This window comes from Equus caballus, chromosome 27 (genome assembly GCF_041296265.1).
Source record: "Equus caballus isolate H_3958 breed thoroughbred chromosome 27, TB-T2T, whole genome shotgun sequence".
NCBI classification, from domain to species: Eukaryota; Metazoa; Chordata; class Mammalia; order Perissodactyla; family Equidae; genus Equus; species Equus caballus.
Window position 1 is genome coordinate 33,022,680 of NC_091710.1, and position 15,044 is coordinate 33,037,723.

The 15,044-nt window shown below is 44.4% G+C and overlaps 1 long non-coding RNA gene across 1 annotated transcript in view; it reads right to left on the bottom strand.

Moving 5' to 3' along the window:
- The window catches only part of LOC138920969 (uncharacterized), a 47,711-nt gene that overhangs the window by 5,245 nt on the left and 27,422 nt on the right, over window positions 1–15,044 (bottom strand). The window contains exon 2 of the long non-coding RNA XR_011433101.1: window positions 8,985–9,106. This is a non-coding gene — a long non-coding RNA (uncharacterized lncRNA). The remainder of the gene's footprint in view (window positions 1–8,984; window positions 9,107–15,044) is intronic.

Below are 15,044 nucleotides of genomic sequence, written 5' to 3' on the forward strand. Positions count from 1 at the left end.
TTGACTCAAAATTAAATTAAAGACTGTTACTTTTTAACATATTTTACATTGTTATATGACTTCTCTTAGAGTCATTTATATCTAGGCCATATTTCTTTAAAGCAGATAACATAAATTTGCTCTCTCTCGCGTCCATTTCATCCCCAAGGCACACAATATTTCTTCCATCTAACTTCGTTTTCTGGTGATAATAGTTGATGCATCTTGTTATTTGTAATGTTCCCTCTCTCTCAGATGCACAAGGAGAACAACCGATTTCCACTCTGTTTCCCTCTCTTTAATTTGGAGTGACTCTACGGGCCACAATAGCAAATGCTAAAGATAGTGTTCCTCCCTCCCCTGGTCCAGCAGAACCTCTAGAGTAGAGTGGCCAGATAAAGCAGAGGACTGGGTGTCCTGTATTTTCATTTGCTAAGTCTGGCAACCCTACACCAGTGCCCTTATAACATTCTCAGCTCCTCCCAACACAGACCGCCACCTCCCAGTTCCCCACCCACCTTGACCTTCTACCTACTCCAGCCTTTGCGACTCTACAGGAGCTCCCGCCCCCAAGCTCTTGCTCACCTGCTTGCTTTCGTGACCCCCCACCCACCCTCCCACATCTTGCAGTGCTGAACTTGTGGACAGGGAGCTCCCCACTGCGGGGACCTGTCTCCAGCCTTGGATGGCTAAGCTTCCCTCTCAGTCCCTGGGTTCCGTCTTTTGCCAAATATTTCATACGCCTCTCATGGCCAAGTGCTCAGCTCTTTGCTGAGGATGGCAAGAGGAATTCACCCTGGTCCTGTACCATCTTCTATTCATGATGATTGACAACCAAAGCATATGGACAAAACTAGGAGAGAAGACTAAAAGGTCATCAATCTGGGGGCGGGTTCCTAATGTATAGGAACTTCTTAATGTGAAAATCATGCATCCAACACCACAACCAAATCATCCTGTATGTCCACAGACCATCTAGACAGAGGATATGGACTCTGCTTTCTTATTACTGAGTCACTGGTTCATTAAATGAGCTGGACTCAAAAGAGAGTGCAAGCAGAAAGCAATTATACTATTTTTTCTGTGCTAAATCGAATGCTTCGTCTTTGCTTCTGGATGAAATCTCAGGTAGGGCCTATGGAATTAACAAATAGCCTCATTTTTCAGATAATAAAAATGTCCAGTTCAATCCAGAGTTCAAATTTGTCATGCAATTTAAACTCCTTTCTACTCGCCAGATTGGGCCTGATACAAGATTAGGAGCTGGCGGTGGGGTAGGGCGTCATGGTTGACTTCATCTCTATTTTCACTCCTCCTCCCCATTCAGCCTCCCTGGAACTGGAGAAATGGAGAAAGGGAAGGAGTCAGAAAGGACTCACTTGGTTGTAATCCTTGCAATCTGGGTCAGGCTGATTCTTTCTCCTGTGTAGCGCTTGCGTGGGTTCTTTGGGAGTCTTCCCTTGACACCTCGCTTAACATCATGGAGATCTCCAACCTGCAGTCCTTTTAAAGAAGTCAAAGTTGTATCCAGCTGGCCACTCACTTCCCTACCCCATAGACCTGGTACACCCTTATGTTTGGGTACCCTCGCTTCTCAAGCTCTGTCTCTTTATCCTGCTCCCTGGGAGAGGCAGCTCCAGTCACAATCTTTTCTTTGAGCTTTACAGATGGAAGGCAGATGCCAGTCTGCACCCACGCAATTCTGGGCTACACAGGTGAAGTTCTCTGAGTGGTTTCTGAAGTGTCTCTTGCTTTGCTTAAGGTGAGGGCGAAATATCCACTCCCGTCCTCCCAAGCCAGGGTGGGTTGGGGTGGGGGCAGGAGTGGTGGGAATGCCAGACACCACCAACTCTCTTCAAACTAATCCTTGCCACCAGCTGGTTCAACCTCCTAATAAATTCCTAGCCTCCTCTTTTAAACTATTGAGGTGGATGACAGAACAAGTTTGGGACCATCCCTTTGCCAGCCCTACACAGATGATCCAGCTCTCTCTTTAGGGCAGTTCTCAGCTTTGGGGCCTCACTCAGATTTCAATTTCAATACTGGAGGAGGATTATGTTAATATCCCATTGCAGTTACTACTTAGGAAACTGTCATAAAGGTAGAGAGCACTGAAAAATCAGTTTTAGTTGGAGAGCTCCTCGAAATATAATTGTGCTAAATTTTGACTTGTTTTTACTCCTGAATTTACTTCTCAGGAGAGTGAGGAAGCAACACAAGGACTACTGTTCTGAACTTAATATGAGTGTTCTGAAGGGAACACTGGACATAATGAGATGTGCTCCTTATATTTTTAGAAAGGGGATTTCAGAGGGGGAAGTATGCATTTCAAACGTAGCCATGCAGAGACACTAAAAGGGAAGATGGGGTATGAGGCTCTCTGAAAATCAGAATAATAACAAATTTGCTGATGCAAAAGACAAGAGCAGGTCTCTAGGGAAAGCTACGTGGTTGCAGAGTGGACTCTGTTGAGCTGGGCTCTAGAAGGACATGAACATAAGCTAGAAGGAGACCACATCCAGAGGGATGTGCAAACGAGTAGCCTGAACCCGGAAGAGAAGTTAAAGGCCAGGAGGAGCTGAAGCTCGAGAAACAGTAAGGGCAGCACAACGTCTTGCGATTCAAACTCCATCAGGTGCTAGACTCTGTTCTACACACTCATGTTTGAACTTGTTTGATTATCACAACAACCAGTACTATTTTCATCCCTATGTTACAGGTGGGGAAATGGAAGTGCATAAAATTAAAGCAGCTTGCTCAAAGTCAGACAGCTGGTAAGGGACAAAGTCAGAATTCAAACCCAGGCACCCAGGCTTCCTCACCACCACCCAGGACAAGTGAGGAAGGACTCTAGAGAACCACTGGTGGAGATTAGAGTTATTTTTAGGAAGTGGTGGCTGACACTTCACTCACTGGCCAAGCCCTAGCTGATCTCCCCAAACTCTCGAGGCTTCCCCATGCTGTGGCTGGACGGGCACAGGAAGGCTCCTGAGAGAACTTGAAATTCAGCCCTTGGGTTTACTGGTCATGAGACTGGGGCCTGACTCCACTGAAGCAGCCTGAAGGTAGGGGACCGGCTGATGCTCCCGCTCACGGTTGGGAGAGGAGAGAGGGCAGTGGTAGGAATGCCCTCAATTCCCCAGTTTGGCAAGGGCCACAGCCAAGAGGGCTGCCTGCTTGGGTGAAGGGATCCCAGCAGCAAACTGCAGAGAGGAAGAGTCGAGGGGCATCGTACGAGGCCATTAAAAGTGCATGGCCCTGCTGGGGAGTGGCATCCTGGTGCAGAATCCACAAGCATCTGAGAGAGTATGTGCAGGGAGGTGAAAGAGGGAGCAATAGCGGTGGAGAGGTGTACATAACAAACCGACAAAAGGATCCCATAGGAACTTTCCAATATGTGTACATCAGCAATGAAAGGGAGCATTACACAGCTCAGAGAAAAGTACAGAACCACAGGCCCCTTTCCCTGCCCCTGGCCTGGCCCCGGCCCTGAGGGAACAGGAAGTAGCGGAGAGACTAGGGGAGGGGTAGGAAGAAGGAGCAGGTCTGACCTGAGCTGAGCTGCTGGATGGGAGAGAGGAGAAGCTTCTGTTGGATGAAGGGGTGAAGTTCTGATTAGGATTATACTGGACTTTCTAATACTTGGAAGTGACTGGAGCACTGCAACAGCTGCTCAAGATGACACTGAGGTGTGGGGAAGGGCAGCTGACCGAATGGGCTTGAGGGTGGCTGTGGTGGGAGAAACACAGAGCTATTTCCTGATTTCACCCTACCACGTCCAGGCTGTTCAACAAGCAGTTACACACGGAAGTGGCAGGCGGGCATCAATAATAAGACACCCTTTATTTTAACATTTTAATGTTTCCGAAATCCAATGTCTTGTAAATCCAAGTGCACTTTTATTATTTTTTTTCCCTGAAAACGTTTTTTGAATTTATACTGTCTTAAAATATATTGCATTTTAGGACTGAGAATATTTTGTAATGATGGAGCCATTTAGAGGTTTTACAGGTTTTTAAGCACCCTCATTTGCGTGATTGCAAGTTGAATGTCACTCTCTGACCTTACCACTCTAGGAAGTTGTGCTGTCCAGCCTGGGTGGGGGAGTCAGGAAAGGGAAGGACAGGAGTGAACAGGGGTTGGCCTGAGACCATGGGCAGAGAGCACAGGGAACTCCCAACCATGGTCCTGGCAAAAGACGTCCGGGAAACCACAGGACAACCCAAGGTTTCCAGTCCAAGGGGTGAGGTGGGAGCAAGAATCTGATCTGAAGTAGAGTAGGCTACAGAGGATTATGTGAGTAAGTGAGTCTGGAGAGATTTTTAAAGGAAGGAATCTTAAAAATTAAAAAGAAAGAGTATCCATTTACCCATCAGTGGACACTTAGGTTGTTTCCACGTCTTGGCTATTGTGAATAATGCTGCAATGAACATGGGGATCAGATAGCTCTTTGGGATACTGATTTCATTTCCTTTGGATATATACCCAGAACTGAGGTTGCTGGATCCTATGGTAGTTCTATTTTTAATCGTACGAGGAACTTCACAGTGTTTTCCATAGTGGCTTTTTCAATTTACTTTCCCTACCAAGAGTGCAGAAGGGTTCCTTTTTCTCCACATTGCTGCCAACATTTATCTACGTGAGGTGATTGATGTCAACTAAACTTATTGTGGTAGTCTTTTTGCAATATATACATATATCAAATCATCATGTTGTACACCTTAAAATAATACAATGTTATATGTCAATTATATCTTAATAAAACTGGAAATAAAATAAGCTATGGGGAAAAAAAAAGAGTAATAAGTGCATTTGGTGGATCCATGGACAGAAAGAGAACTTAAGGAGTCCAAGATGGTATAGACAGTCACAACTACATAGATTTATGTCTTTTGTTGTTAGTGCCTTTGAGTCGATTCCAACTCCTAGCAACCCTGTGTACAGCAGAGGGGAGCTCTGCCCGTGGATCTTTCCTCTGAAGGTGGGTCTTTCCACCTTCCGGCGCTTCATCAGATGGTGCTCCACTGCTATTCCCAGGGTTTTCGTGGCCAAATTTTTCAGAAGGGGGTGGCCAGATCCTTCTTCCTAGTCTGTCTTAGTCTGGAAGCTCTGCTGAGACCTGTCCACTGTGGGTGGTCCTGCTGGTATTTGAAATCCCAGGGGCACAGCTTTCAGCATCACAGCAACACACAGCCACCACAGTACAACAATTGACATGGGTGGTGTGGTTCCCTGATGGGGAAATGAACCCAGACCACAGAGGTGAGAGCATGGAATCTCAACCACTAGACCACCAGGGCTGGCTAAATTCAGTCTAAGAAAGAATCAAATTGAACCTGCAAAATAAGGTTAAGCAACTTGTCCAAAGTCTCACAACTAATAAACCACACAACTACCACCTCCGATTTTTCTTCAGTTTTATCCCTTAATGTGAAGAGTCTTCAAATGGAAGGAGTAAAACAAAGATGCTGAGAAGGAAAATAAAGCTCAGGATGGTAAAGAAATAGGAAGAAAACATCTAGTTCTAGATCATAAATACTGGGTCCCCACACTGCCACTCTTCCCTTTGGACCAATGATGCATTGATGACGGCATGACTTCCTGCAGAGCCTGGCCAAGGTGTAAGAATCCTGCTGGCATGGTGCCCCGGGTGGCCACCGCCATCTGCTCCACGAAGCTGCCTCTTCCACGTTAATCTGTCTTCCCCCATCCAGATGTGTTCTCACCAGTCCAGAAAGAACTTAGGGTGGATCCCAGAAAACCCTTGTCATAATCTTAGAGACATTGTGGGGAACAAGATCTCCCAAATTTCAAAAAGGTGAATTTCAAAAGTGGAAATGGGATGATTGTTATTTCCTGGCAAAATTCTAAAATTGAATATTAAACAGAAGAATTGAAGCTTCTCAGAAAATAAGGATCTGAGAGTCCACAAAAGCAAGTCATGCAATACTAACTTCATTATTTTTTCATGGTGTTAGTATCCTAGCAGGTAAGGGGAATTCATAGATAAAGTATTTGATAAAGGCCCTTAAAAACAGGTAGGAATATATGAATTGAATGAAATGTGGTTTGGTGAATTCATACATAATTAAAAACCTATACCCAAAGAGAAAAAGCAGCTCTGTGAGTGGATATCATTGTCACTGTCAAAAGACAAGGAGCATTTATTTATTGCTTTCATTGCAGTCAAAACTCATTAATGATTTGAAGCCACAGAAAACATCCACTGGTGGAATTATCTAACATCTCTGATAGGACCATGATTATTTGGGCAAAAAAAATATGTAGAATCATTATTTGTGGGTAAGGATAATTTCAACCCGTTGTTTATGGAGAGCGATGGTTTGGAGAGAGTTCTAATTTATACCCTAAAGCCTTTTTGGGTGATGGGAGCAGGGATTCCCATGCTGAGGGTAGCACCTTTGACTACCCCAGGCACTTCCGTGCCACATTATGGATGTTGCTTCATAGTCATAACATTCTGATGAAATTCAATGCATCATATAATCAATCTTGGTGTCACTTTTGGTTGTTTCTTCTAGCTAAACACTCTGAGTTCTTTCAAGGCATAATATGTCATGGCATTTAGACATTTGCCACCCCACCCCCATCCTCTGAACACGGTCTAGTTTGTCAGTGCCTCTCTTAAGATGACACCTAATTAAGTGACACCTAATTATCAACTCCAATACTTCAGATAGGGTTTAATCACCCAAGAGCACAGTGTCATAATGTCCAGTCTTGATCTAGAAACTGTCTTACCATTAAAACAGTTCATTATTGCATCAACTCTTTAGTATGTGCGTCACACATTTGGTTCTTCTGAGCTGTAAAAAGCTCCCATGTCTTATTCATTCAAACTGCTGTTGAAACAAATATCTTTCATCTTGTTCCTGTTGATTTTTTGGAAACTGAGTAAATGCCTATACATTTTATTCCTGTTATAGTTTATCATATTAACTTTAGCTTAATACATCAGAAAAAGGTTTTTTTTAAAAATTTAAATGTATCATCGGTATATTAGTTTAGCATGAATCATCTGCACTCATTCAACAAAAACTTGAAGGCCTACGATACACTGGGCATGGCATAAGCAACAAATATTTAAGTCATGAGTTCCAAATATTTATAATCTACCATAGAATGAGTATCTTTTAGAAGAAATAATCAAGGAATTTTAGATAGCTGGAACACATTCCTTCCTTCAAGCAGCTTTCTCTCTGAGCATCATTTTGTCAGGGAGGAGTCATCCTGAAACAGGCCATGGTGCCTCCCCTTGTGCTCTGCCCACTGGCTCCCAATCCTGCTTGTTGCAGGTAAAGATTAGATTCACATTTCCTTTTTTAAAGATTTTAGTTTTTCCTTTTTCTCCCCAAAGCCCCTGGGTACATAGTTGTATATTCTTAGTTGTGGGTCCTCCTAGTTGTGGCATGTGGGATGCCGTCTCAGCATGGCTTGATGAGCAGTGCCATGTCCGTGCCCAGGATTCGAACCGGTGAAACCCTGGGCCGCAACAGTGGAGCACGCGAACTTAACCACTCGGCCACTGGGCCAGCCCCTAGATTCTCATTTTCTTAATAGTCTAAACAAGCTCTTCAGTTCTCTCAGCCCCCAGAAACTACACCTTCAAATGAGTCCAGGCATATCAAATTTCCTGGATGTTCACGTCAACTCTCATCCCTTTGATGCTGGTGGCTTGAACTTCTTGCCCTTCCATTAATGCATCACTTGAATTAACACATAGGAACAGTTAGGCATTACATGGGGGTCATGGAGGCAAGAGTAAATATCTCACAGTGAGGAGAGCTGGTTTTTCCTAAAAGTAGTTATGTGATTGAGAGCAAGTCATGCTACTTCTCTGAGCCTTGGCTTCTTTCTCTGTCAATGGAGGGGATGAACTTGTGGGTTAAGTGTCATGTCCACCAGATTAGCAGAATAACCATGATTCTTTCATGTGCATGAGGCATACTAAATTGCTCTGCTTTGGGATGCTTGGGAGGGGAGATTGAGACCCTCCTTAGGACAGTGATGATATTTTGGATTTGCAGATAAGAACAAGGAAGAGAAAGCTTGGCAGAAGTGCTCTACTGGCTAAAATTAAGCTCCCGGTTTTATACCAACTTTGACCTCTGCAAGGATGGTCTGTGCATTCAGCTTTGAATAATTCATTTTGAAAACTGTGGCCCCTTTCAGGGAAGTTTTCTTTTGAAGGAAACAAGAAAAGTGGGAAGGAGAAATACTTTAATTGTGTGTGCGTGTATGTGTGTGCACGTGCACACGTGTGTGTAATACACATAGAGAAAAATGATTACTCTTGAATAAATAGCTATAAAGAGAATACCCTTGTAACCACCGGGAAATCCTTTTGAAACTGCTCAAAATGCTCAGACTGGAAGCTCAATACCAAAGAGAACTCACTGAGCCCAGGATGTCAGCTCACGAGATCCGGGGGCCCAGGGTCTCCGTCTAGCTGATTTCTCTCTCCCAAGCCTGGAAAGTGTGAATGGTCACCTGTCTGCCAGGTGGTCCTGCCTTACCCTGGTTCCAAAGGAGCCAGGTGAGACCCCTCCCAAATGAGCAGGAGAACGGGGGGCTCACTGACGTTATTGTATACTTCAGTCAGGAGTCCAGCCCGCCATCTGAGAGGCTGCAAAGACCAGCCTCGTGAAGACCTGCACAACGGGGACGCATGTCTTTGGGGCTCTCCCAACTGCCTTGCAGTGTCTCCTGTAGGTGTCCCTATCAGTGACCTAATTGTCTTCCTTTCGATAAGGATAAGAATCCAGATTGCCATCACACGCACCACCCACCATCACCAAGTAAATGACAACTGAGTGTCCACGGCTAAGGGTTTAGAGGGTAACTGCTGGAGAACATCCTGCCAGGTCCTAAGGAAAAAGGCTATGAAGTTGGAGCAACAGGAAGAAGAGTGGAGTATTTTCCTCTGTCCCCTCACCCTCTGCTCCACCCCAGGAAGGACCACAAGGTCACTGCGGGACACTGACCTTCCAGCAAGCCTGGTCTTCAGTCACCTGCACTCCCCGCTCCATCCTCCAAGCCAGGTCTTTCTCAGAGGCCCCTGAATTCTGTTCACGGGCTTGGAAACATAGCTAACAGGAAAGTTCATCTAGTGAAAACAAAACAAAACCAATTATGGGAGTTTGCTGCTGCTCATCACCCGGAGACTGCAGTAGGTTCATGGATAAAGTTTGGTGAATGCAGAGTTCACAGCAAGACACTTCTACGTAAGCACCAAACCTTACCCATTGTCCTTGTCATTATCAATGACAATTTAACGTCACATCTTTCCTGGAAGAACATTTAGCACGTATTAAAGATTCTGAATTAATTTCTAGAAATATAAAATTCCATTGAAAAAGCAAAGGGTACCTTTTCCTGTCCAGCCCCTGTGGCTGTCTTAGGCAGCATTCCTCTCCGAAAGCAAAGATGGAGTTGAGGGGGGCGAAATCACATTCCCTCTTCTTCCTTCCATTGCCCCCTTTACCTAGAGATTGTTGTCCTCAGATGCCAGCGGGCTTCTCTCCCCTCTCCACTGCCATCCGCGAGTTTCAGGTTAGAAGCCCACAGAGTAGAGACAAAGGGCATGTCCACTGGAGCCAACGGTCTGGCTTCCAGTCCCAGCTGGGTCCAACCCTCTCTGTGCCTCGGTTCTGTCATCCGTAAAACAGAAATAATAATAGAGCTCACCTCGGAAATTAAACACATAAATACTGTTGTTCCTGACATGCTCTAATCAGGCTTCTGTCCTCATCACTCCTCTGAACAGCTCTGCTTAGGACTACTGGCAATTTCCCAGTGGAAATTCATCAGGCTTCATCTTATTTGACCTGTCCACAGCACTGGACATAGCTGACTGTTCCCTCTTTCTTGATCATTTCTTTGCTTGGCTTCCAGTGTAACGGTTTATTCTGGTTCTCCTCCTATCTCACTAGCCACCTCTTTATCTCTGTTCTGGATTCCTCCTCGTTTTTTGGACAGTGGCATGCCCCAGAGCTCCATGCTGGGACTTCTCCCCTAACCATGCTCACCCTCAGTTCATCCATCTGGTCTGTGACTTGAAATGCCATCTCTGTCCACTTTTATATTCCTAGCCTAGACTCCTCCCTTGAACTGCAGACTAACACCCAGATGCCAGCTCAAGTTCTTTCCTTAGACAGGTCATGAGCATCTCAAACTTCATGGTATCTGAAACCAAACTCCCTATCTCGCCCCTTTCCCTAAATAGCTCTTCCAGCAATTTCCCCCATCTCAATACCTGTCAACTCTATCCTTGTAGCTGCTCAGGACAAAATCCTTGGAATCATCTTTCACTTCCCTCTTCCTCTCACGTACCGCATCCAATCCATCTGCAAAGCCTGTGGACTCTACCTTCAAAATATAACCAGTTATTGACCAATTCTCACCACCTCTGCTGCTATTACTGCAGAGTCTCCATCCCTCTAGCCTGGATTATTGCACTAGCCATTGAATTGGTCTGCTGATTTTCACCCTGATGTCTTACAGTCTATTTTCAGCAGAGCAGCCGGAGGATGCTTTTAAAACAAGTCATTCCTACAGCCAAAGCTCTCTAGTGTGTTCTCCGTCCAACTCAGAGTAACAGCCTATTCCTCCCAGAGCCCTGGGAGGCCCTGTGCAGTCTCTCTGCCAGCTCCTTCTGACCCTACGCACCATCCTCCCTCTTGTTCACCCCACTCCTGCCTTCCGTGGTTTTGCTCAGGTATGAGACACATGCTTATGTCTCAGGGTATCTGTATGTTGTTTCCTCTGACTGGTTTTATCATAGCTTGCTCGATCATTTCCTTCAGGTCTCTGCCCAAATGCCATCTCATCAATGAGGGTTAAATAGAGCAGTATCTACCACATGCACCATCTGTGCCCTCAATTGCTTTCTTTTTCTCAGTAGGACTTAACACCCTCTGATATACACGTGTGTTCTTGTTTGTCTATTTGCGCATTGCCTGGCAACTCAGTAGACTCTCATCTCTATAGCGGTGGAGGCTCTGCCTGGCTCACTGCTACAGAGCCTAGATCAGTGCCCAGTGCACAGGAGTCTCTTGGTAAACACTTGCTGAATGAATGAATAGCATTTAAAACAATATTTGGTATATAAGAGGTCAAATGTTGGATGAATGAATGACTAAATAGTATTTTGAAGTGATTGGCACATAGGGAGCACTTAATACCTTCCTGTTGAATGAATGAATTAAAGCATTTAGAACAGTAGCAACACATCACAAGCCTTTGACAGGTTTTAACATTTATGAGTCAAATGTCAAAACTCCATCATCAAGAGGTGCTCCTTTTCCCCACACTCCCAGAGGACGAAAAGAAGCTCCTCCTTGGGCTTTGAGGGTAGGGAGGAGAGGAGAATGCAGAATGAGTTGGGGTGGGAGGCCCATCCCTGGGAATCCCTATCTCAGGAGGCCCCAGGACAGGGACTGAGAATGTGAGGACCCTGTGTTGGGTTGCAGTCTCTTGCATGTCCACAGAGGCTCCCATGAGTCTCGTCTATACTGACTGTGGATCTCTGAATATTTGGAGACTAGCGGTATCATCTGCTATTCCCAGATGCTGTTTCCTTACTATCGGATCAAGGAGCCCAGGGAAGGGAGGTAGCACTAATGATGTAAAAACTTCTTTCGTGCCCTTGGTCTTAGTGAATGAAGTGCCAACCTGAAACTGTATAACTGGGATACTCGAATTCATAAAAGTTTTAGGACTGCTCCAAGGATTTATCAGACATTTGCTTTTTGGTATGAATTAGTACACTCGGCTTTTTCCCTCCAAACTCCTTATTGATGCCAGTCTGAACTCAAGAATGTGAGTTTTGCTTGGGATGGAAAGAAGATGGAGGGAGAGAAATTTTATAGGCCAGTCACCAGGGAAAAGAACAGTGGAAGCATTTTTGCAAATATATGGGCCTAAGAATGATAGAGTCAAGCAGATACGAGGGTAGAAGTTTGTGGGGTGAGGGCAGGATCAAATGTAAATTTCTTCCAAATGAAAAGCAGGCAGCATCCATATTGACTGTGTTCATTGTGTGAGGCCAGGAAAACCAACCCTCATGACCCTATTCCAGGGCGATGGTTTGATGGTAATTCAGTCGGGCAGCTGGAACCCAAGGGAAACCTCTATGCAAACGTTTCTCTAAATTTATTTTTTCTTTTTACCCTTTTGAAGGATCTCAGTTTACAAGACTATGTCAATACTCGAGCAGTCCAACCGAAGCATCTAGTGTACAGAGCTCTGTGGCCTGGGATTGGCGTTGAGTCAGTAAATGCACAGGCCTGGCAGCCATTTGTCCTTCTCCTTCCTATTTACATGGAAGTTTTATTAGTTTTGTAGGTTTGGCGTGTTAGCTCTGTGACTGCTGGCTCCTATCTACAAGGAGCACTGTTGCCTCCTCGCCCTGACTTTGCAGCCCTAGGGTTGAGTTTAGGAAGTGTCTGCTATCCTCCTCCAAGTTCAGGGGAGAGGTCTTTCCCCAGGGCTGGATGAATAAAATTATACACAGGAACTGAGTTTCAAGAAAACTCACCAAGGGAAACCTGAAAGTTGGTCAACAGGGGGCTTGCTTCTAATGCTTATTTATCAATTCTCAATTACTTGATGGGTAGTCTGTAAGACCGAAGAAACTCAAAGCAAAAATGATAAATTGCCAGGCTGCTTAGAGCCCTGTGAGGCACATTTGGAACCTCAGAAAACTTAAAGTCACCAACACAAACCATCGCTGGTCCTTCAACGTCCTCTGCAACATTCCAGCCAAGTGGTCCTCTGCCCCATCCTGGAGCCACCCCTGGCACAGTGATGAGCCCCCATGCCACTGAAGCGACCAGTTCATCCTTGGTTAACTTTATAACTTGGAAAATCTTTATAACTGATAATAACAGGCAACTCAAATCAATATTACAGGGCCAGCCCCAATGGCCTAGTAGTTTAGTTCGGTGTAACCCACTTCAGTGGCCTGGGCTTGGTTTCCAGGCATGGACCTACACCACTCATGAGTGGCCATGCTGTGGCAGAGGCTCACAAACAAAATAGAAGAACATTGACACAGATGTCAGCTCAGGGCTAATCTCCCTCAGAAAAAAAATTTAATACTACATTCAAATTTACAAAATTATATAGGATTTTTTTTATGACAGAAGGGATAATCATAATTACACACCATTTGGTTCTTCCAAACAGTTGTAGACACTGCTTATAAAATCAAAGTACCAATGTCCATGAGAGTGGCCCCCCAGCTCTGCTTTATATACCGTGAGCCTTCACAACAGGCAGTGCAAGGGGACTTTGTGAATTAAATTCACAGCTATTACTAACAGTTACTGATGATGCAGCGCTTACCATGAGATGGGCGTGCCACCAGGTGCTGGCACAGGCACAGATCATTTCATTCCCACCACAGCCCTACGAAGAGGGTAGCATTACCTCTGTTATGCAGATGAGAAAACTGAGAGGTTAGGGTGACATTGGAGTCAGCAGCAGAGCTGAGAGTTGAACTGTGCCTGGTGGGTTTGATTTCCAAGCTCACGCTCTACCCACTCCAAAAAAAAATGATAAAAATAACATTTGATTGGAGCAAGTAATATTTTCTTAACCTTATGTTTAGAGTAAATAAAACTGTCTTGAAGAACTTTATTTAAAGTGATAGGAAATGCAAGTTTTAAGAAAGTGCTTACTTTTTAAATGCAGCTTTAAGACAAGACCCCAGGGCTGGCCTCTTACTCTCCATCCAGATTTCTACCCAAGCCCCTCCAAGACAGAAATTGTAGGTCTGAGACAAGAGGAAGCCTCATTGAGAACAAAAAGGTGTGTTTAGTATCTTAAGGATACTGGGGCAGGCTGGAGAGATGTGTCTTCAGGGGAGAGAACTCTGGTCACAGGTGGAGGGAGCATGGATGGAAGAGAGATGAGAATAGAGGCAAAGGGACCAAACAGCAGTCATCACAAAGTTTACACACTTCTCTGACACGTGTCTCTGTGAACGAGAAGTTGGTACTTCAACAGTGACCACTATCCAGTTCTTAATACAAAATGTAACCTCTCAGCCTAAGAGCTTTGAAACCATGGCCTGTTTTTGAGTGTCTTTATTCTACCTGCACATTTAATTATACTTATTCTGGCCCCACGTTTGATTAATTGTCTACCAGACTATAGAATTCTACTTTGGAAATGATCTTCCTTAAGGATCTTGAAGACTTGCTCCACTGTCCTCCAGGATCCACTGCTGCTCCTGAGAAGTTTGAAGACACTCTGGTTCTTAATCCTTAATATGTGCCTAGTTTTTCTTTCCAGAAACTTGCAGGATCTTCTCTTTATTCCCCCATTCTGAAATCTGACAATGATGTGCCTTGGTATGACTCTCTTTTCATCCATTGGCTGGGCACTGGGTGGGCCCTGTCAATCTGTGCATGTATGTTCTTCAATGCTGGGAACATTTCTCAATTATTTCATTAAACATTCCCTCCTCTTCGCTTCCTTTGTCCAGATCTCTTATTATTTGTATGTTTGTCCTCCTGGACCAGCAGTTCTCAACCACTCTCCTAGACTAATCCTCAGATTTTTCTCTTTTTTCTTCCTATATTCTACATTTTTGTCTCTTTGTTTTACTTTTTAGTTTTATGTTGAATTCTTCATTTTACTGCCCTAGTTTTTAATTTTCAAAAGTCTATTTTTGTTGTTTTCTAAAGGACCACTTCTTTAAAAAAAAAAAAAAAGCAACCTCTTCTTGTTTCATGAATGAAATACCTATCCTTCTCTCTCCCAGGGTATTAATGTTAGCTGTTTTCCAAGTTTAATTTTTTTCCTGCATTGTCTCTTTTTCCCTCCAAGATTGTTATTTTTTCAGTTTCTCTTGTTCTCCATCTTTCTTCTGATACCTACTCATCCTTGATTGTCTGCTTATATTTATAAAGAAGGGAAACTTTGTGTTCATGGTGAGCTTCGCGGAAGAGCAGTGGTTCTCAAAGATCTCAGGGCCCCACCTTCAGAGGTTCTGATTCTGTAGGTCTGGAGCAGGGTGCAAGAATTTGCATCTTTAG